This window comes from Notechis scutatus, chromosome 4, assembly GCF_049901735.1.
Source record: "Notechis scutatus isolate UNSWTSFEM ecotype Mainland chromosome 4, rNotScu1.2, whole genome shotgun sequence".
Taxonomy (NCBI): domain Eukaryota; kingdom Metazoa; phylum Chordata; class Lepidosauria; order Squamata; family Elapidae; genus Notechis; species Notechis scutatus.
This window is the reverse complement of record NC_142012.1, coordinates 106,112,857-106,134,813: the sequence shown is the minus strand read 5'-3', so window position 1 is coordinate 106,134,813 and position 21,957 is coordinate 106,112,857. Positions and strand designations below refer to the sequence as shown.

At 36.0% G+C, this 21,957-nt stretch overlaps 1 long non-coding RNA gene across 1 annotated transcript; it reads left to right on the top strand.

The window, feature by feature from the left end:
• Positions 1–5,036: 5,036 nt before the first annotated feature.
• LOC148130853 (uncharacterized) lies at positions 5,037–11,487 on the top strand. Its single transcript, XR_015749637.1, has 3 exons — positions 5,037–5,115; positions 6,127–6,260; positions 10,694–11,487. It is a non-coding gene; the product is annotated as an uncharacterized LOC148130853 (long non-coding RNA).
• Positions 11,488–21,957: the final 10,470 nt, after the last annotated feature.

Here is a 21,957-nt window from a genome sequence, read left to right as displayed (position 1 = left end):
TCCCCTTAAGCTGCCAAGAGGACACCACTGCTTACAGGTAGAAGCAAAAATGCAAGGAAAAAAAGTACCAAACCCCTGAAGTCTCAAGTCACTGCAATCATCTTCAGTTCCCAAATTGTCCTAGAAGGAGAATAGCATCGGATTTGTCTTCGGCTGTTTGGCCAAACTGGGGCACAGATGGGATAATGACTTTTACAAACAGCATTTTGATGAGAGGAGGGGAGAAGGAATCATATGTAAAATGCACAAAGGCTGCATAAACACACTGATGCCTGCAGCTGGAACAAACTAAAAAGATGTTTAATAATTTAGAACCAAGCAGGCAGGGCCTGTGCAGCTGTTGTGTGCAGGGGACCATGAAAGCCTTCCATTTGACAGCTGGCTCCATCTTTCCCCAGTTGCTACGTGAAGAAGAGAATGCAGATTTGGGATTAGCCAATCCCTGTTACCCTTGCCCATCTGCCACCAAGACCCCCAGCTCTGACTTCTCTCAGTAGAAAAGCGCACACATTAAAAAGTCCACACTCTCCCAAACATATGTATGCATCAGTATCAGCCGTCAGCCATTCTGAGGATCTGTTGACATGCCGCCAATACATGGCTGCTGTCGTTTCTTGCTGCAGGGCACATTTTGCATTTCACACATTTGCAGAAATACAAAATGCTGTTGGATGCAAACAATTCAGGGCCTAATTGGCTGAATTACTTCAATGTTACCTTGTGTCCCCCACCTGATTAACATAGCTCAGCTGGGAGGGCTGGAAAAGAAGGAGGGAAGAGGGATTTGGAGGGCAGGTGAAGCTATGTTTGCCCATGAAAGCAGGATCCTTTGCGAAATCCCAGCTGAGCTCCAGCAGGCCTGTGCCAGGCAGATAGCTGTTAGCAGGAGAGGAACTTCATAGATGCTCACATTCTTTTACAATATAGGTTTTTCTTGCACTTGGCAAAAAAGAAAGGGAGAAGGGGGGGGGACAGAGGAATTTAGCATGGCTGTGGCATGATGTATGTGTTTCTGCTTAAATGTTCCTTTTGTAAGAAAGAAATCGCTGGATGGAATACATCCACCTTGGATTTAGAGGAGCTGTACAAGTAGAAAGGAGCAAAGAGGCAGCGAGTTCCTTGTCAATGCAAGCCAGCTAACACCGCTTTGCTAAGTATAATAGTACATTTTAACAATGGCTTAGATCATGTGGAACTGTCTTTTAGCCTGTTTTAGCATTGTGCTTATCCCAGCCCAAAGGATTTGGGATTGAGTTGGGGTGGAGAAAATCTTTTTTTTCTTCCTCTCCTCACTGCCACTCATGTTATGTTTAATGTTGAGGCTGCTATTTTAAATTGCATTTTTTTTTTAATTTAAAGGTTTACTAATCCCAATCTCATGCTAATACCTGCCCTGCAAAACCCATAAAGCAACTAATAATCATTATTACAGCCTATTCCAAAATGTTCTGCTATTCGTATTCATGAGACAGATTAGCATTTCCCCCTTTGTTCAGCATATAAACCTTGGAAGAAAGTACCACAATTATGAAATTAGAGAATTGTAGATCTAATGGCAAAATAATTTTCCCGTTGATGGTGGGGGAGGGAGGATTAATTCTGCTTCTGATAAGTAGTTTTATTCATGTTAAATTCTTCCTATTTGCATTAATTTAAATATAAACTTCTCAACATGGGGATCTGTTTTCAGAGTTCATTTATATATGCATAAACACACAAATACCTAATAAGCTAATGTAAAGTGATTAAGAAATTGCCTATCCTACAAAACCAGGCAGAGAGAGAGAAAAAAAAAAGACAAGTAATTTTGCAAACACATTTCACGATTTGCTCTGTGGTGGGATAAACATTGTTTTTAAATCTCCATTTTATGCATATCACATGTTTTGTATTGATATCCTGCAAAGGTAAACCTTTCCGCTGTTCTATTTCAGTTGAAGTAGGACCCAAAAGATTTTCACTGACAGCAGTGTCTGGCTTTCTAACTTAAATGCTATCCCTTCATCTCAAACAACTCGCTTTAAAATGCTGCAAGAAGAGGGTTTTCTTTTTCCTCTGCCTCTAATGATTAAGCCTCAAGTCAACAGTCTCAACGATGATGCCAATGAAGTCATCACTTTTGAAAGATCTAACAGTGTCTTAGAATTTAAATCCTATCCTCCTCACCTTTGAAGAAAGTAGGAGGGAGGAAGCTATTGGGACAATCCTCATGATGGCCCAGATAATGGTCACAATTCTGCAGGAAGTTTTCCTGAATTAATTCCATAGGAGTGAATGGAGAACTGTGTGAGAACTTTACAATGTCACCTAAATGCTCTTTAGCTGTTTCTAAATGTGCTCCATAATGGGTTTCATGACAAGATTGTTTAATGTCAGAAGTGTCATCCCTTGGGCTCCTTTTATTTATGTATCAGACTGGCTCCTTTGCTTAAAAGTGTGCACTTGTAAAATCCATTTTCTTTCACATACTCATTGATTGCACTATAATTTTTATTCTTGCTTCATCAGCAGTCATTAGATTTACAATGAAGTACAACTATCCTTCTCACCCACCCCACCCCATTTAATGTTAAGACAGGTACAATGGCGAGAAAATTTAAAGTTAAGGCGGAACATTCAACTCTGTTGAATTCTATGTGTTATATTTTTGTATGGGAAATAAAAATAGCACTATAATTGCCTAAAAAGCAGTCGGGTAGAGTATATGCAAATATACTGCATATTGACATTATAAAGCTTCAAGTTCTGCCAAATTCCAGAGCAGTCAGAAGCTACTCTGAGCAGCCCTATTTCACCAGTGGGCGTTTCTTCAGACAAGACTGCTAATGAAAGAAAATGGTGCCAAATTATTTGGCAGATTTGTGTTATGTACCAACCAATTCCAGAATTTTATCAGTGGCTTTAATTATAATGACAATAATATTTTCTTGAGGGGAAAAAAAACATATATTGTGTACATGAACTACATCATGAAGCCAGTAATAGAAAGAAATTTTAAACTGTTTATGGTCATCACATTAATCTCAGACAATTGATTTAATTTTGTGGCAAAATGTATATGTGGTACAACTAATTTTCCTCTTGCAAACTCCCAATACCTGTTTATCCACATCCATTTTTATTGTCTTACTACCATTTCATACAACCAATCTTTTGTAGCATACCAGGTACAAGATGAAATATAGCGGGACTTAAAATTCATTAAATGAAGGACAAATGTTGCAAAAATCCTCTTCCGATGATTTGCAAATTTCTTATTAATCCTTTCAGGACCAAAGAAACTTTAATATAGGATTTTCTTTATCTTGAGACCACAATTGTCAGACAGTTCTAAAGAATCGAATCAAATCAAATCAAATCAAATTGAACAGAACAGAACAGAACAGAATAGAATAGAATAGAATAGAATAGAATACTTTATTGGCCAAGTGTGATTGGACACACAAGGAATTTGTCTTGGTGTAAATACTCTCAGTATACATTCGTTAAGAATCAAGAATCATAACGTACAACACTTAATGACAGACATAGGGTACAATCAGCAATCAAATCATACTAGGAAACAGTCAATATAAATAATAAGGATACAAGCGACAAAGTTACAGTCCTATAATCACAAGTGGGAGGGAATGGGTGATAAGGAGTGATGAGAAGTTTAACAGTAATAGTAGTGCAGACTTTGTAATAGTTGAACAGTGTTGAGGGAATTATTTGTTTAGTGATGGCTTTCGGGGGAAACTGTTCTTGTGTCTTGTTGTTCTGGTGTGCAGTGCTCTATAGTGTCGTTTTGAGGGAAGGAGTTCAAACAGTTTATGTCCGGGATGTGAGAGGTCTGTAAATATTTTCACAGCCCTCTTTTTGACTCGTGCAGTATACAGGTCCTCAGTGGAAGGGAGGTTGGTAGTAATTGTTTTTTCTGCAGTCCTAATTATCTTCTGAAGTCTGCGTCTGTCCTGTTGGGTTGCAGAACCGAAGCAGACAGTTATAGAGGTGCAGATGATAGACTCAATAATTCCTCTGTAGAACTGTATCAGCAGCTCCTTGGGCAGTTTGAGCTTTCTGTGTTGGTGCAGAAAGAACATTCTTTGTTGTGCTTTTTTATGACGTTTTTGATGTTAAATGTCCATTTTAGGTCTTGTGATATGATAGAATCTAGAAATTTGAAGGTCTCTACTGTTGATAATGTATTGTCTAATATTGTAAGAGGTGGTAGTATGGGAGGGTTTCTTCTAAAGTCTACCACCATTTCTATGGTTTTGAGTGTGTTCAGTTCCAGATTGTTCCAGTTACACCATGAGGCAAATTGTATAACCTCCTGTCTGTATGCAGATTCATCATTGTCTTGAATGAAACCAATCACTGTTGTGTCATCAGCAAACTTCAGTGTTTTAACAGATGGATCATTTGAGATGCAGTCATTGGTATATAGGGAGAAGATAAGTGGAGAAAGCACACAGCCTTGGGGGTCTTTTATCATATTGTTTAAGATTATAGGTTCAAGCCTTACTGAATCCTCCCCTAAAGTTTATCAGAATTTGATGTGCATTTGAATCTAGAGAAATGTAGGCTAATTATTTTGAAATTTGTATTGTATTTTGTTTGTTTTTTGCCATTTTGAACTACAGTAGTAACAAATGTGATTTTCATTTTGTACATCGAACTGGAAATCATGCTTAAGTCAGAATTATATTGCCAATTATTACTGAGCAATTATAAGTGCCCTTTACTATACTAAAATGTTAGTCTGTACTTGGGAGTAAAAACCAAGATTAATACAAACTTTTTCTGCCCCAAAATAGGCTGTTGTTGGCCTTCCGGAGCCAAGCTTCCTTCTTACCTATCTCATATGCATGCATTTATACCCTCAGCTCGTGTGATGGCTATTTTTGGGTAATTTGGCTTGTAGGATTTGATTTATTAATGTAAAATGATTCAATTAAATGATGTTTAAAAATGTTTTTCTTTGAATGGTCTTCATATGAAGTTTAAATGAGAAGCATCTGTCTGAGAGGCATTTTTATTTCTTTTTCAGGTAAAGTGAATTGCCTGCTTTTTTTTTTCTTCAAAAATTACACACACAACTATCCAAAAATGAAGAAAGTATTTGCTTTACTTGTATGTACATTTGAATACATTTATCTAATAAATCTGCGTGACTTTTAAGTGCTACATTGAGAGCAGGCTTATCATTTTAAAGAAAATAATAATAAATTACAGTAATAACCTCATACCCGGAAGCTAAACTCAATAGGTTTACACCTGTGGAAGAGAATATTTAACTCAAGGCTGAACTGTGGGGTCCTTGGTGCTCTCTGAGCTTGATTGTCTTCTTGCAGACATTTCACTACCTGACTAGATTACATCATCAGCTAGTACCAAGGATCCCACACACTTACATCTGACTGAATTTAGTTAGAATGTTTTAAATTTCTGACCTTCTCCTATTTTAAAAAAAGTCTTGTTAGCCTATGATAGACTGACTGTCATGACAAAAGGAATGAAGCTATTAATTGGGAACAGATTTTAATTTTCGTACACTTATGTTAATATAATTTCTTAGGTTGAATCAAACCTTCCTAGTACTTTCAGTCCTTGCTTCTCTGGGCTATTCTACTTTTAGTTCCTTTTTCTAAGTCAGTGCTTGTAATATTTGTTTTCACGATGACTGTATCCCAAAACAGAACATATGGTTTTTGACAGAAAAGACTGACAGGTTTTGATGGCTGAAGGCTACCCACAAGAACCTCTGGACCTTTGGGGTCTTATTGCAGCCTACAGCAAATCATTCAATAGGCTTCTGAATGAGGGAATTTTAGAATCCATCCACCTTGTAAAGTGAATTGATCAGTCGTAGTGAGGCAAAGTTGTGGAAGAAGAAATATGCCTTGGGATGGCAGACAGGACTTCAAGACCGAAATTGCAACCTAAAAAGAGACAGGGACAAACACGTCTATGGTTTTTGTATAGCTAGGCCTGGCTATATTAAGGCCTTGTGGAGCTAATGTGAACTACGTGATAAATGGGCATGATGTTGCTAAGATTTGTTGAAATTTGTACTTTAAAATAAATATTTGTATTTTCAGTATATTGAAAAATAACTGTTTTTATTTCTTTATTTTACATCAGGCCTGTCAAACTGGAGGCCATGGGCCAGATGTGTCATGCACAGGCCACGCCCACCCTGATTCCACAAAGGCAAAAAACATCGCAATATGTCCCAAAATATCACGTGATCAAGTTTGACACCCGTGTTTTACATTGTAAGAATTATTTCTTTTTTGATGATTGCCTGCTTCACAACATGTTCATCTAGAATTCCTCGGATTTACCCTTCTCTATGTCCCATAAATGCTAAGCTGTGGGAGCAATGTCCATATTTTTTTTTCTCCCAGACTTAAACTTATAGCATGATAAATAATTAACCTTCTTTTCATCTACCCTTCTTCATTCTAAGGTACATAAAGTAAAACTAAATATAATTCATTTTTTCCTTAAACCTTCTGCATAGTAGAACTTGCTAGAAAGATAACAATTTTGAAGCAATTGTTATCTTCCGAACTAGCATATTAAATAATATGTCTCTAGGGATCAGTTTTTTAATTTTCTATGGCTTCTCTTGTAATTTCACTCTTATAGAAGTGTCGGTATAAAGGCAGATGGAAGATTGGAATTAATGAATTACACAAAAAGGTTACTTTATATGGAAAATATGTACCCTTAGATAGTTTGATTTAAAGAACTTGATGTTAGTGTAGAAACTGAAGCTTTTGAGGAGCAAATTAATATCGGAATCAGTAAACCTGACATCATTTGCAATTATTTTAATTGTACATTTAACAGACAAGTAGACCTTACCATGATTACCCTTGATAATACAGCTCTTCCACCTATCCTTTCAGCTAAAATATATTTTATAAATCTCCAAAAAAATCAAAATTCAGTAGCAAGAATGCATGAAATATTAACAAGTGGGCTGTTAAGTTGAAACAGAACTTTATTACTGCTTTCTACCCAGAATATAACCATCTAAATATAAAAATCTTGTGCAATATTTTTCTAGTCTTTGGTGGGGGAAGAGGGAATTGTTTTTAGAAGATTGTTTTGATATGCTATTATTTTATATTAAAACAGAGGAATTCTTTCAAAATCCTCTGGTGATTTTTGTAACGTAAGTGCTCCTTTTTAAAAAAAAAATATTTCGAAGCACATTTCCTTTGCAACAGTAATAGTTTTCCCATGGTTTGAAGGAGAAAATGAAATCCAGATTTGTAATTCCTAAAAGGAGAAATTTTATCCTGTCCAACATTTAAGTAATATTTCCTGTAAAACATATGAGGCCATCTGCAGAGCTGTTTCCAGAACACATTTTCAAGTGGCAAGGGCAACTGAAACAGAGGAGAACGGTGCCTGGCATCTCACCTTTGGGAAATCGAACATTAAAAGGTTTCTGAGCAGCCAGCGCTACAATTTTACATTGTATTCAAGCCTAGCATAGTTCATAATTTCTTTAATCTGTTCACCTTTTATAGTGAGGAAAAGGAAAGAAAACAGAAAAATTCTGCCTGGGAGAGCTGGCCTGTTAACTCTGATTAGCAATAAATGGGCCACCTTGTATGTGTGTGCGCACGTGTGTCTTAGCTGCTGATTGTTTTAGTGCATAGAAATGTTACAGGCAAATCGTCTCTTGTAAAGATTGAACAAATTTAACTGATTTGGGGAGACAACACAGAAATGCAGCATTTTCTATTATAGAGTTGCGTTTTATTGTTAATCTCCAGAGTCTCTTTATGAATTCATGTTAGTAAAATGTTACGACCTCACTATAATATTAACTCCATGAAAAGACCTGCATTTACTATGTTTTGGTCCTGGAAGAATATGAAGAACTTGCGTATTTTCTAAAGAGATTTAACACAGTTGTATTTTTTCCTTCTAACCGTGACCTTACTGCAGACACAATTTAAAACCAAACATCTGTTTGGGTGCCAGAGTTCAAAAGGAGAAGCCTACATTCTTGCTACTTAATTCAGAGTTAACATTTTCTCTCTGTGTGAAGAAACCAAAATATTATATAACAGAAATTATGGGTAAGGATATAGTCTGTCCTCTCTATCCCTTTGCATTTTATTGGAGTTACTACCTCCAATAAAAGTAAAAGTAGGATTTTAAGCAAAGATTTTTTGTTTGTGGTGGTGAAGAATGCTTTAGTGAAATCTAATGTGGTTTAGGGATGTGGTTTATCATCATTGCCAAGATAAATAGGAGTTCTTATTTTTCTCCATAATAAAAATATTTTGTCATGACAATGGATAATTTCCACCAAAGTGATTTTGTTTTCCAAATAAAAGGGAATAGTCACAGACTACGTTAGTGGTTAGGCTGCCACTAACAATACTGGGTATTTTATGTAGAGAAACAAAACAGAGACAAAAGAATTTGGGAAGCCAACAAAAGATATCATTTAATCAAAAGAATGAAATTATTTCAAACACTGAAAATAATAGCAAGACTTCCAATAAATATTTGTTGTATGCGGCTCAGTGTCACTTTTTGTGAAATAGCCAGCCATACAAATGTGATAAATAAATGAATTTATTGCAAGGCAAAACAAAACAACTTATATTTTTTTGAATATGAAGGCTCAAATAATCTCTATACATAGAAATAAATGGTATAATCTAACCTCGTCCTTTAATACCTTATAAATTCCTATATAAACCATGGTTCTCAACCCAGGATGAAACTGTGTGACATGTTCTTTGCAATTCCTGCTTTTTCTGCTCTGATACTCATGGTTTAGTGAATCAGAAAAATGTAGTATAGTAACTTCAATACAGGATTTGAAGCTAGGAATAGAAGAAGGTATTAGTGTCATATTGAAGGTTACTAATAATTATGCCTGATTGTATACTTTGACATACATTCTGATTGATATTATACAGGTGAAACTCAAAAAAATTAGAATATCGTGCAAAAGTTCATTTATTTCAGTAATGCAACTTAAAAGGTGAAACTAATATATGAGATAGACTCATTACATGCAAAGCAAGATAGTTCAAGCCGTGATGTATCATAATTGAGATGAGTATGGCTTACAGCTCATGAAAACCCCAAATCCACAATCTCAGAAAATTAGAATATTGTGAAAAGGTTCAATATTCTAGGCTCAAAGTGTCCCACTCTAATCAGCTAATTAAGCCATAACACCTGCAAAGGGTTCCCTGAGCCTTTAAATGGTCTCTCAGTCTGGTTCAGTAGGAAGCACAATCATGGGAAAGACTGCTGACCTGACAGTTGTGCAGAAAACCATCACTGACGCCCTCCATAAGGAGGGAAAGCCTCAAAAGGTAATTGCAAACGAAGTTGGATGTTCCCAAAGTGCTGTATCAAAGCACATTAATAGAAAGTTAAGTGGAAGGGAAAAGTGTGGAAGAAAAAGGTGCACAAGCAGCAGGGATGACCGCAGCCTGGAGAGGATTGTCAGGAAAAGGCCATTCAAAAGTGTTGGGGACTTTCACAAGGAGTGGACAAGGCTGGAGTCAGTGCATCAACAGCCACCACACACAGAGGGATCCTGGACATGGGCTTCAAATGTCATATTCCTTTTGTCAAGCTACTCCTGAACAACAAACAACGTCAGAAGCATCTTACCTGGGCTAAAGAAAAACAGACCTGGTCTGTTGCTCAGTGGTCCAAAGTCCTCTTTTCTGATGAGAGCAACTTTTGCATCTCATTTGGAAACCAAGGACCCAGAGTCTGGAGGAAGAATGGAGAGGCACACACTGCAAGATACTTGAAGTCCAGTGTGAAGTTTCCACAGTCTGTGTTGATTTGGGGAGCCATGTCATCTGCTGGGGTTGGTCCACTGTGCTTCATTAAGTCCAGGGTTAACACAACCGTCTACCAGATTTTGGAGCACTTCATGCTTTCTTCCGCAGATGCTGACTTCATTTTCCAGCAGGACTTGGCACCTGCCCACACTGCCAAAAGCACCAAAACCTGGTTCAATGACCGTTGGATTACTGTGATTGATTGGCCAGCAAACTCGCCTGACTTGAACCCCGCAGAGAATCTATAGGGCATTGCCAAGAGAAAGATGAGAGACATGAGACCGAACAATGCAGAAGAGCTGAAGGCCGCTATTGAAGCATCCTGGTCTTCCATAACACCTCAGCAGTGGCACAGGCTGATAGCTTCCATGCCACGCTGCATTGAGGCAGTAATTGCTGCAAAGGGGCCCAAACCAAGTACTGGGTACATATGCATGCTTATACTTTTCAGAGGTCTGATATTGTTCTATGCACAATCCTTGTTTTATTGATTGCATGTAATATTCTAATTTTCTGAGATTGTGGATTTGGGGTTTTCATGAGCTGTAAGCCATAATCATCTCAATTATGACAAATCACAGCTTGGACTATCTTGCTTTGCATGTAATGAGTCTATATTAGTTTCACCTTTTAAGTTGCATTACTGAAATAAATGAACTTTTGCATGATATTCTAATTTTTCGAGTTTCACCTGTAGACCCAATGACATTGTCTGACTTTTCTCTATGACGTTTGCTCTTGTTCAACATCCATACCCATAACAGTTTCCTTTTTCATACAGCAGTTTGAATACAGCTCTTCCCCAGTATCAATTCATTACATAACAGAATCTGGCACTTTGTATCCAATTTTATCTCCATTAGAGCAAGATTATGACTGAACCATTCCATCCTGCATGAAATCAGCAAGAACCTTCAAAACTATCACTTATATTTATAAGTAAAGAAACACGACAACAGGAGCAACAACAAGTGAATTATAAATGAGGACCAGCATTTTTATTCTGAGGTTGAAGTCAAATACTTTCTCCATATTGTTAGAATACCAATTTTCTTTTACTGTAGTCGTAACCCACTACAATATTCAGTCCCCAGAGAGGCATCCATACCTCACGAGATTACTTCAGCAGCACATTATCCTCATCACGTATCCATTATATATACACTTTCAGACAAGTGGAAGTGTTTTCTCAAAAAAGCAACAACAATCTGGAATCTTGGCTTAAAACACAAGCTTTCTGTCAGAGCAAAGAGAGGAGTTTAAAGAGGGCTTATTTTGTTTTGTTCATATAAGTATGCTGCTTTTTTAAAAAAAAATTGATGGAATTACATGGCAGTAGTAGTCCATGAGATACATTCAAGGCAGCAGTTCCAAGCACTATATTCAGTGCCAAGTTACTTCTGAAAAATAAGGGATATAACTATTATTTTGTGTAGTGCTTCGAAGGCCAATTGTGTTTTTGAGGTTCATGTGTCCTCTGAAGAACCTTTTTTGCCTTCATATCAGCTACATATAGGTATATTAAGTAAACCGCAATTGGTTGAAGTCTACTACATACACCCTGAACCATAAATGACAGCGTACAAGCAAATTTTTTGCATTACAAAATAGGATAATCCTTAAACCACTTGACATTTTGGTCAAGCATATGAATACAGTCTATATATTATTCATTTTGGAGCATGATACGATAGTTCCTGTGTTACTTCTTCACAGTATTGTTGCCTTGACCTTTCCATCCAATGTTCAGATGTTTATGGAATTCGCTGCAATGATGTATTTGGAATAAAGTTACTGTTTAGTGACATTAAGGTTATGCTGAACTTCTGAAGAGTAAAATGTTTTGGGCTAAATTTGGAAGATTGGTTGCAAACTAAATAATAAAATAATATAAAATAAATCTCAGTCCTCTCCTTCTATATTTTGAGTGAGGGTGTGTATGAATTGAACATTTAAATGAAAGCTGCCAACTTTTTCTTCAAAACAGTCAATGTCCAGAATGTTTACATATGGTTGTATATATGTATCTATGTATACTTGTTTTTGTGAGTGCTTTACTCACACATGCAGGCAGACACAAACATTCCCTTTTCTTCTTTTTTTCATTTACTGATGAAAATATTGTAAACATTTCCTGTCCAATGTTGAGGCTCATAAATTGAGTCCAATAATTGTGGAAACCCCAAATTGTTGTATTGACAGTAATTAGAGCAGAGAATGGTAATGTTGAATTTAATATAGATAGATAATCTTTATTATCATTTTGTTACTTATAAAGACACACTTTTTATGAATTAAAATTAATATGAAAGATAGACTTTACTTTTTTTCTACTTTTCTAACTGTCCAAGGAAGCATTGGCTGTTTTCAAAGACTTCCTCTGGGGTTTATGCCTGGAAAGTTATGCAAATCAGTGATAACAAGTACAAAGCAGTAACTTTTGTGTAGATGCAACATAATGTTCCCACCATATTCATCAGACTAAATACTAAATGGAGGTGGGGATACTTTAGAATCATCCCAACTCTTTTCTGCATGGCCAAATCAATTTTAAAGCAGATACTCTATGCAGCAAGCCTTCCCACAATTACAAAAGATGCGATCCACATTTCACTGAAATCAGTGACAAATTGCATAGTTAATTAAAAATTCTAGCATGTTCCCTTAGATCAAGATATATAGAATGTAAATTAGAAAAATATAATAGTGTTCTTGGAATCTCAAATAGATTTGTTTTAAGCAGTTTCCAGTGATCAAAAATAACATTATTGTTTTGACTTTTCTGCTTTTTTCAGCATTTAGAAAAGGGCAACTCAAAGTTGTTTTTCAGTAATTCTCTCTATTTGTATTTATGTCGCTATCAAACTCATATTATGTCAAAGACTATAAAGGATTTTCTTTTCTTTTTTCTTTTTTTTTCTCCCAGTAAATGTGTCTTTAAGGCATGATGATTAAGGAAAGAAAATGTCCACAGAAGCCCTTGGTTAAATACAGAGATGGAAGGGGCTATTCCATTCCCCTTGACAACGATATCTCTATATTCTGATAACCATCTGCTAGAATCAGATGGTATATGTCTTGGAACATCTGGATAATGGGGTTTCAACTGTAATCTCATTAATTTAATATTTCTGTTTAGGAGATAAGGCTCTTTTATACGAGCTTTCCAAGATGGATAAAGCTTTTGTTGTTCACATAAGGCACAATTCAAAGTAAGTTAAGTATACCAAGTCACAGTCAACGATCCTGCTCCTGACTTTTAAGGCCACTGCTGATTACAGTTAAAGAAAGTGAAGCTCTTGTATCTTGGATATTTTTCCCTCTCTTAACTTTTTCACTAAGTATATAGGAGAAAGCCTTCTAGCATTTTAAGAAGGTTTTTCTTATTTCATTTATTCATTTTTTTCAGATCTCAGTTATCTTCAATTTTCTTTCCTTCTACCAATTCCCCAAAAAAGAATATTATAGTACTATATTATAGTACTATAAAAAGAATATTATAGTACTATATAGTACTATACAGTACTATAACAATAATATTGCTAATTATTGTTACAGTAATTCTAATACTATATTAGAAGTTGAAGCTTCTAATTCTTAGAAAAAGGACAAAAGTTATCCCCTACATAAACTGAACATAAACTGAACAATTAATTGTGGGCAAGTTGAGACAGCAAACTTTTCTTCTGCTAACTACTGCTATTATTGGAAAATAAGTTTGGGGATAACGAATCGGGATAATCTGTTTTACAAACTGAGGCAGAGTTGAAAGGGATGGTTCGTGGTAAAATTGTAAAGAACTTGTTTTTTTCCCCATAAACTGAATATGACATTTATTCTGTCTTTTGAGCAGAATTTTAAGAAGACTAAAAACGTCTGGATATTATTTCAGTCTTTTGGTAATATTCTTGTTTAAACCAAAATATGCTGTGTTTATTTTTTATTCAAACTAGAACTTCAAAATTATGTATCATTTTAAATTAGCATAAGTAAATCTGAGATAAAATTATTTTTACCAGCAATTTCCTTAAGAAGTCAATTATTGGCATGTACTGTAAGACATGTGCTTATGGGGTAGTAAGCAGAGTTTTCTGCATCTTTTTTTTTTTTTACCTTTTATAGAAAAAAGTATTTTGAAAATTTCAAAATTAAATGAAGATAAAAAATATTTGAATGCCTTTAAAAAAGGACAAAAAAACCCACATATGTTCCTTCCTCCTTTCTTCTGTCCATCCTTCTTTCCACATTCTCTGCCTCAAATCCTAAAAAATGCATGACACAGAGAAAGATATTAATGACATAAGCTAACACAAATTTTGAATCTAGCTAGAGCAACACTGCATTTTTTATCTTATTACCTTCTAAGAAAAGTTGAATAAAGAAATAACGAATGCAAGCTAATTGCGGAGGAAGCAGTTTGGAATTGTGGAAATAGTCTTTCCTTAACACCTAAAAAAATAATGAGTGATGACAGATTTCTGGAATTCAGCAAATTTTTAAATTTACTGGTTTGTTTATGTATTCAATTTGTATGTTTGCCCAATACACAAAATGATGGTTTACAACAAATTTAACAGCAATGATAGTAAGAATACATATCAGAAACAAATATAGCAGATTAGCCACAAAGATATCAACTAATAGCCTTTTGAGGGTGACTCATCCAGAGGTTTGACCCCATGGCTCTAGGAATAGGCAAAGCTTTTCACTGCTTTTATGAATGAGCAATATGTTTGGAGCATATTTTGTTCCCTAGAATACTTGCCACAATAGTGAAGGGATATTTCCTGGTTTCAATCAGATGACATTATTTGATAGAAGAGACAAAACATGCCAACTCTTTAGGATGAAAGATGAAAAGAACTTATCGGATACTGACAAATAATTTGGCCTTATGTCAGCGTTGGCAAATCTTTTTGGCACTGAGTGACAAAATGGGAGCGCACATGCGTATGTAGAGGAGCACCAGAAACCAAAAGAGCAGCTCCCTGGTGTGCATGTGCATGGGGCCACTTAGTCTTCCGGTTTCTGGTGTGCAGCTGGCCGGTGCGCATGTGCACATTGGAAACCAGAAGCTCAGCTTCCTGGCATGCGCATGTGCACCAGGGGAGCTTTTCTTCTGGTTTCCGATGCTCCCACACACATGAAGACCAGCTGGCTGGCACCCATGCATGTGCTGAAACCCAGAAGAGCAACAGGCGATGGCTGGCGTGCCCAGAGAGATGGCGCTGCATGCCACTTCTGACACGCATGACATAGGTTCGCCATCATGGCCTATGTCATGAAAGTCTGCAGATCATAGTCAATATTTCAAATTGCACCAACTTCCAAATAATCTTCAAGAGCAATCCCACAATGTGATAATCCAAGCAGAAGGTGTCTAAGGTCTGAGTGACCATCAGTTGAGCCTTCTGATCTAGGAATGGTCAAAATTAAGTGGTACAAAAGACTTCCTGGCCATGACTGCCACTTGCTCTTCTTAGACTTATTAAGGTTAAATATTGATGGTATCACTTAATCAACCTATATATTACAATACCAGTAGAGATGTATAACAGGCAAGTGGATGACAACCTCCCCCCCCCCAAGATATAACAGAGATGTTCAAAAAGAACAGGGAAAGGTTACAGCCTACAGCCTCATATGGGGACTTTTTTTTAAAGCAGCAAACATATATTGAGAATATTCCTTGTAAATTGTATGGTATCTAATTATTGAAACTACTACTGCTACATTCATGCTGGAAGCACATATCAAGGTGCTTCTGGGCTGAAAGGATTAGCAGTAACATCACCATTGCCCAGGGGATGCCAAAGAGGGCTTCTTTCATTTCCCTGTTATTTTCCCACTGAGCGGTACCTATTTATCTACTTGCATTTGCATGCTTTTGAATGGCTAGGTCGGAAGGATAGGAGCTCATTCCATCACTCAACTCATACTCAACTCATACTTTGAACAGTTGAGCCGTTGACCTTTCAATTGTCTTCTGGCTCAGCATCCTAACCACATGAGCCACCATGGTCTTTATTACTGAAACTATTTACATTGCACATGCGCTCATGGCCCCATTCATGTATGTGCACTGTGCACATAAAGGCGCCTGCCCCCTCATCCTCCAGGCTGCCAACCCAGAAAGGTTGGGGAACTCTGTCTTAGAAGATATTCTCTATGTACAATTGATCCAAATGAAGTTGGATCAATACTCGGATTCACGGGGAGGTTATAAGAACTGACAGAATATCTGCAGAAATGTGGCAAAAAACAGAAACTAAATTAGCAAATATGGAATATAGCATAGTGGCCCACAGATTGGAAGAGGACAGTCTACTTATGATTTCCAAAGAAAAGAGATTTGATCAAACATGCAAACTATTGTATATTATCCTTAATTTCATATAGTATTCAAAAATGCCTAGGGTCTTCCAATGCAACTTACAGCCCTTTATGGAAAAAGAGTTGCCGTGTATTCAAGCTTTAGAGCAGGCCATGAAACAAGAGATAGTATTGCTGAAAAAGCCAAAAAATACAAAAAGAAGTCACTCTTTGCTTAATTGATTATTGAAAAGGTCTTCAGTTGTGTCAACCATATCAAGCTGTGGATTGTCCTAAGGAAAATGGGAATCACAAACATATCATTGTTCTCATATGAAACCTAATACACAGTTTAGAGAACCACAGACTGGGTGGTATGTGATGCATCAGCAAAGCGGGGGACAAAGCTGTATGCTTTCCTCATTTATTCAACCTACAGTACATGCTGAATCGAAGGACATAGGATTGGAAAAATATGAGTGTAGTTTTAAAACTAAAAAAACCAATAACTTATGCTATGCTGCAACACTGTTTTGATAACTGAAAATGCAAATGATTTGCAAGCTCTAGAATATCAAGGAGCACAGTAGGAAAATGGGACTAAGATTAAATACAAAGAAAACCAAACGAATGAAAACAGGTACAATAACCAGCCTTAGGACTGACAATGAAGATATTGAAGAAGGGAAATAGCTTATGCCTTTCATATTCAACTATCAACAGCAGAAGGGTCAGCAGTCAAGAAATACTCACAGATTAGCATTTGGTAGGTAGCAGTGAAAGTCTTGATAAATATTTTGGTAAAGGAATTCAGATACTATTACATGCTTACACCTACAAAGATCAAGACAATGATCTTACCTGTGACATTCTATAGAAAGTGAAGGTTGGACTTTGAAGAAGCAGGATAGAAAGAGTATTGATACTTTTAAATGTATTATTTAGAGTAGTAAAATCAATAAGTAATTTCAAAAACTACAAAAAGACATTCACACCCCAGGTGAATGAGTTTTAAAGTGATGAATGCACTTTCATTAAAGCAAATGCAGAATTATGCATGTTGGAGCAACAAAACCAGCTATCACATACATATTAATATGATCTAACCAGGCACTAACTGATTCAGTGAGATCTTGGGGTTGTGGTGAGCAGATCAAAGAAAAGAGTGACCCTTTTTGAAGTTTCTTTTTTAAAAAAGGCAAACTCTATGCAAGGTATCGTAGTGAAATAAATGAAAAGAACAATAACTAAGTATTAATACTCTTATAATAATTGTGTAGCTGCATTTAGAATAGTTCTGGTCATTACACCTTGAAAACAGTTGCAGAGACAGAAGTCATGAAGAAAAGAGCAACACAATGAGAACAGCAGATTGCTTGCTTCTTATTGTCTTTTCCATTTATATTTAAAAGTATATAAGGGATGATAACATAAAATAATGCATGATATGAAAAAGTATGTACAAGGAGACGCACTTCTTTTTTCACAACATTACTTCCTGTGGTGAGTTCACCGAATATGAAAACAGAGAGAGAAAAGGGAAAGTCACAATCAGGTTAAATCCTTGCTTAATGATGGCAATCAGGACTGTTGGAATAGCTGTCACTAAGCAATGCAGGCACATGATGTTGTGCTTTATAGCAATAGCAATAGCATTTAGCATTAAATACTGTCCCACAGTACTTTACAGCACTCTCTGGGTGGTTCACAATGTCGAACCATTATTTGCATATTGCTCACAACAAACTGGTTCTCATTTTAGCAACCTCAGAAGAATGGAAGGTTGAGTCAACCTTGAGCTGGTCAGGATTGAACTCTTCGTGGGGAGCAGAGTTTGCCTGCGATACAGCATTCTAACACTGCATCACCATATCATTTATGATCATATCTATCACTTATTGATGGAAATTTGAATCCCAACTGCCTGTGTAACATGAGGACTATGTATAGTCCTTTTTAATGTAACTTTGATTAAAAAAAATTCACAGAATTAAAATGAAATAATACAGTGTAAGAGTAAAGAAAAAGAAAAATGTGAAGTAAGAAAAAAAGAAAATAAAAACATATAGAAAAAGATGCAAAAAAGAAAACAAAACATATAAAACAAACTATTTCCAATCTTCCCTTACAGCATTTACAATCTTATCCTAATCCATCCCTCATCAAAATTGTATCTTAATTCTCTTTTTCAAATACTCAACCTTTTTCAATCAGCAAATCCATAAATCACTGGTTTCTTTGTTTCCAATTTCAACAAAAATTTCCTGTCTCTAATAAAACTACTTCTTGTCTTTATCCCTGATCAAACGGGTCAATTTTGCCATTCCCGCCTATTCCATAGCCTTTACAATGTACTCCTCCATTATGGGTAAGACTACCTGTAGTCCTACTGGCTGTATATCACCTTCTGCTTCACAAATGTATTTTCTATGGCATAGTCTGATAGAATGCTAGGCTCTACAGGCCTTTCGCCTCACCCTGCAGGATTCTCTCTCTATTCTTAATAATCATGGTCCCATCCCAAGATATGCCTTGCAGTCTTGGAGCTATTAATTGTATGTACATATAATATACTCCTCATATAAGAAATCCTATGAAACTACATTTTGTTTTGCAAATATTGATCAGGTAATTTGATTCAAAGCATCAAACAGAGCTGTGATATGGCCAGCGGCACTGTATCAGATATCATTGCATAGAGGAGGAAATTCTCCACAAATTATAGCCATACTAAACAATATAGACTGGATCATTTATTTTTAAATATAGGAATATTTGCCTTTTATATGTATATACAGCATTTAACCTCATTTCAATATCTTACAAATAATTATTTCCTCTGTACGTCAAATCAGTAAATATTTTAAAAGGGGGGACTGCTCCTGAAGAAGTTATTATATGGTCAGGAATATTTTCATTTTCACCCTCTTTATTATACAATATTCTTGATGTTATCCATAGACTGCTGCTAATGTTGTTGTTGGAACTGCAATATTTTCTGTCATAGGGTAAAACAGCAGCAGTGTTTAATTTCCTTTTTCAAAAAATGCATTCCTTGATATTTTGCCATCTTGTGTCTTTCTAATACAGCATTATTTGAATGTTTTATGGTGCAAATTTGCTTCTGAACCATTTCGTTTCCCAAAGGCCATCGACTACATTACCGATACATTGGCTAACAATCACAGTTCTTCTTTTGCAATTCCATTCACCTGCATCAAAAGATTAACATCTTCTAAAAACACTGGAGTAACATGACAATCACTGTCACCAAAGAAAGTTCTTTTTGTCTACAAAGTTTCTGTATTTGTTTTATAAATTGCTACATGTTTATAAATGCGTGAAAACAAACAAGAGTAGAACATGAAGTGAAATGTTTGGGTGGAAAAAAATAACATATATTTCATTTTATCTGAGTTATTAATTTATAAAATGACATGCACACTCCTCCCACATGCACATCTACTATGTACATGGGCGTGTTTTGTGAGATTAAGCTGAAGCTGCCATACCTAAAGATGAAGCAACCATGCAAGTAGAGTGGACAAAAGCCAGGAAAAGCTCCCATACATAAAGTGGTTAAGAAGGAACCAAGTGCTTAAGGAAACAAAGAGAAAAAATGTCACCTGAACCAGACAAATGAAGTTGGGACTGAGCACATGGGAAACCCTTCCTCAAGTCCTATGGAAGGCTGAATCAACCTTGAGCCGATCAGGAGCGAATTCTTGGCTGGGAGCAGAGTTTGCCTGCAATATTGCATTCTAATCTCTGTGCCACCATATCATTTATGACCATGTCACCTTTCAATAGAAATTCCAATCCCAACTGCCACTATAACATGAGGATTATGTATAGTCTCTCATATATATATATGTATGTTATATATATATATATATATATATATATATATATATATATATATATATATATATACATAAATAAGATTGAAAAACATTCACAGAAGTAAAATGAAATAACACAGTATAAGAGTAAAGAAATAAAATGTGAGGTAAGAAAAAAAGAAAACAAAAACATATGGAAAAAGATACCAAAAAGAAAGAAAAACATATAAAGAAACTATGTCCAATCTTACATACAGCATTTACAATCTTATCTTAATCCTTCCTTCATCAAACTTGTATCAATTCTCTTTTTCAAATACTCAACCCTTTTCAGTCAACAAATCCATAAATCACCAGTTTGTTTCTTTCCATTTTCAACAAAAAAAGTTCGTAAGAAGTTTCTAGGACTATGAATGTGTGAGTAAATGACAATAAATTGAACCTTGGATTGTCTCAGTCTATCATCCATCCATCCAGTCATCCATCCATCCATCCATTGCAAACAAATTAATTTATGTTAAAGCTTTTCAGTGGACTCTTGGCTGAATTCACTTTCATAAAAGCAACACTTGTAGCCCTTTGGATTGTATATGTGTGAAGGCAAAATACAATGATAAAAATATAATTCACCCATGAGTTTTGGATCTACATTGTCTCTCATTTATTGATAGGAGTTTGTAAGGAAGATTCAAATCAACCACTTTTCTATTTTTTACCAGCAGCAAACTGCAGCAATCATTAGAGTTGTCTGTTTAAATGTCTCTGTCTCGTCTTAATATTCAGCCTACTGGGGAATAATAAGTATGTGCATCATATTCCTAATTCCACAGCACATTCATTCAATTGGGATAAGTGAAATAAAATAAGATATCGCATCATTTGTAAATGTTATTTTAAAAATAACCAAATAATACAGTGCTATGCAGGGTTAATTTTTGCAGGTAATAATAATAATAAAATATTTTTCAGAGTGAGATTTTCCAGTTGCTTGGAAAGCAATTAATATGACCAAAGTATGACCTCCGATTTTCTTTTAATCACCCTCTACAGCTAGAGTTAAGCTCTCTAGTTTCCTTTTTCTGTAGTAAAAGTCTGCATTTTCTCAGCCTGCTTGAGACTTCTTTGTTCTGTCCTAACTAATTTAGGATGAGAAATATTTAAGGAGCTCTGGACAACTTCTTTGTGTTGAATGTATCTGGTATCAACAGAAAAATTGAAGGTGAAGTAATATTTGACTTCATGAAGTCCTTGTAATGCCATCATCATCAGCCTCTTGTTTATTTACAAAGATCTGATCTAATGCCTGCTTAACTTCTCAAGTTAATTATGAACATTGTTGGTTTCTTATTCTGGGTAAGGCCTACTAGTTAGCCTTGTTAGTTTTAAGTCCTATTAGATAACCCATGGTCTATTAGAACATCATTTCAAAGGTTTTTTCCCCTCATCTAAATATTTCCTTATTTTATGGGCAGGCAAAAAAGCCATGGAAACAGAAGTAACTTTCAACTTTCTGTTGGCTTTCTTCTTCACTTTCCTTATTAGGATGCTGGAGGAAGCAGTGAAAATGATGATCACCTGACCCTTCTTTGCCATGGCAGCGATGCAGCAGTGTAGGGGCATTAAGCAGATCAGTGTGACAGCAATGAAAAAGAAAGACAGTGATCAGGAAACCACTGGAGATAAAAAAATAATAATCTGGGATTTAAAATGAAAATAGAACTCAAAAGTTAAGTAGGAAATATACAAAGTCTTCCAGTTAAGCAGGTGAGGACTATACAAGAGTGAATGGAAAAGGGAGAAACAGAGGTTTTCTCCAGTGGTGGGATTCAATTTTTTTACCACCAGTTCTGTGGGCGTGTCTTGGTGGGCATGGCAGGTCTTGGTGGGCGTGGCAGGGGAAGGTTACTGCAAAATCCCATTCCCTCCCCACCCCACTAACCTGCTTTCCAGCTCCGTTCTCCTGTGCAGGGCAA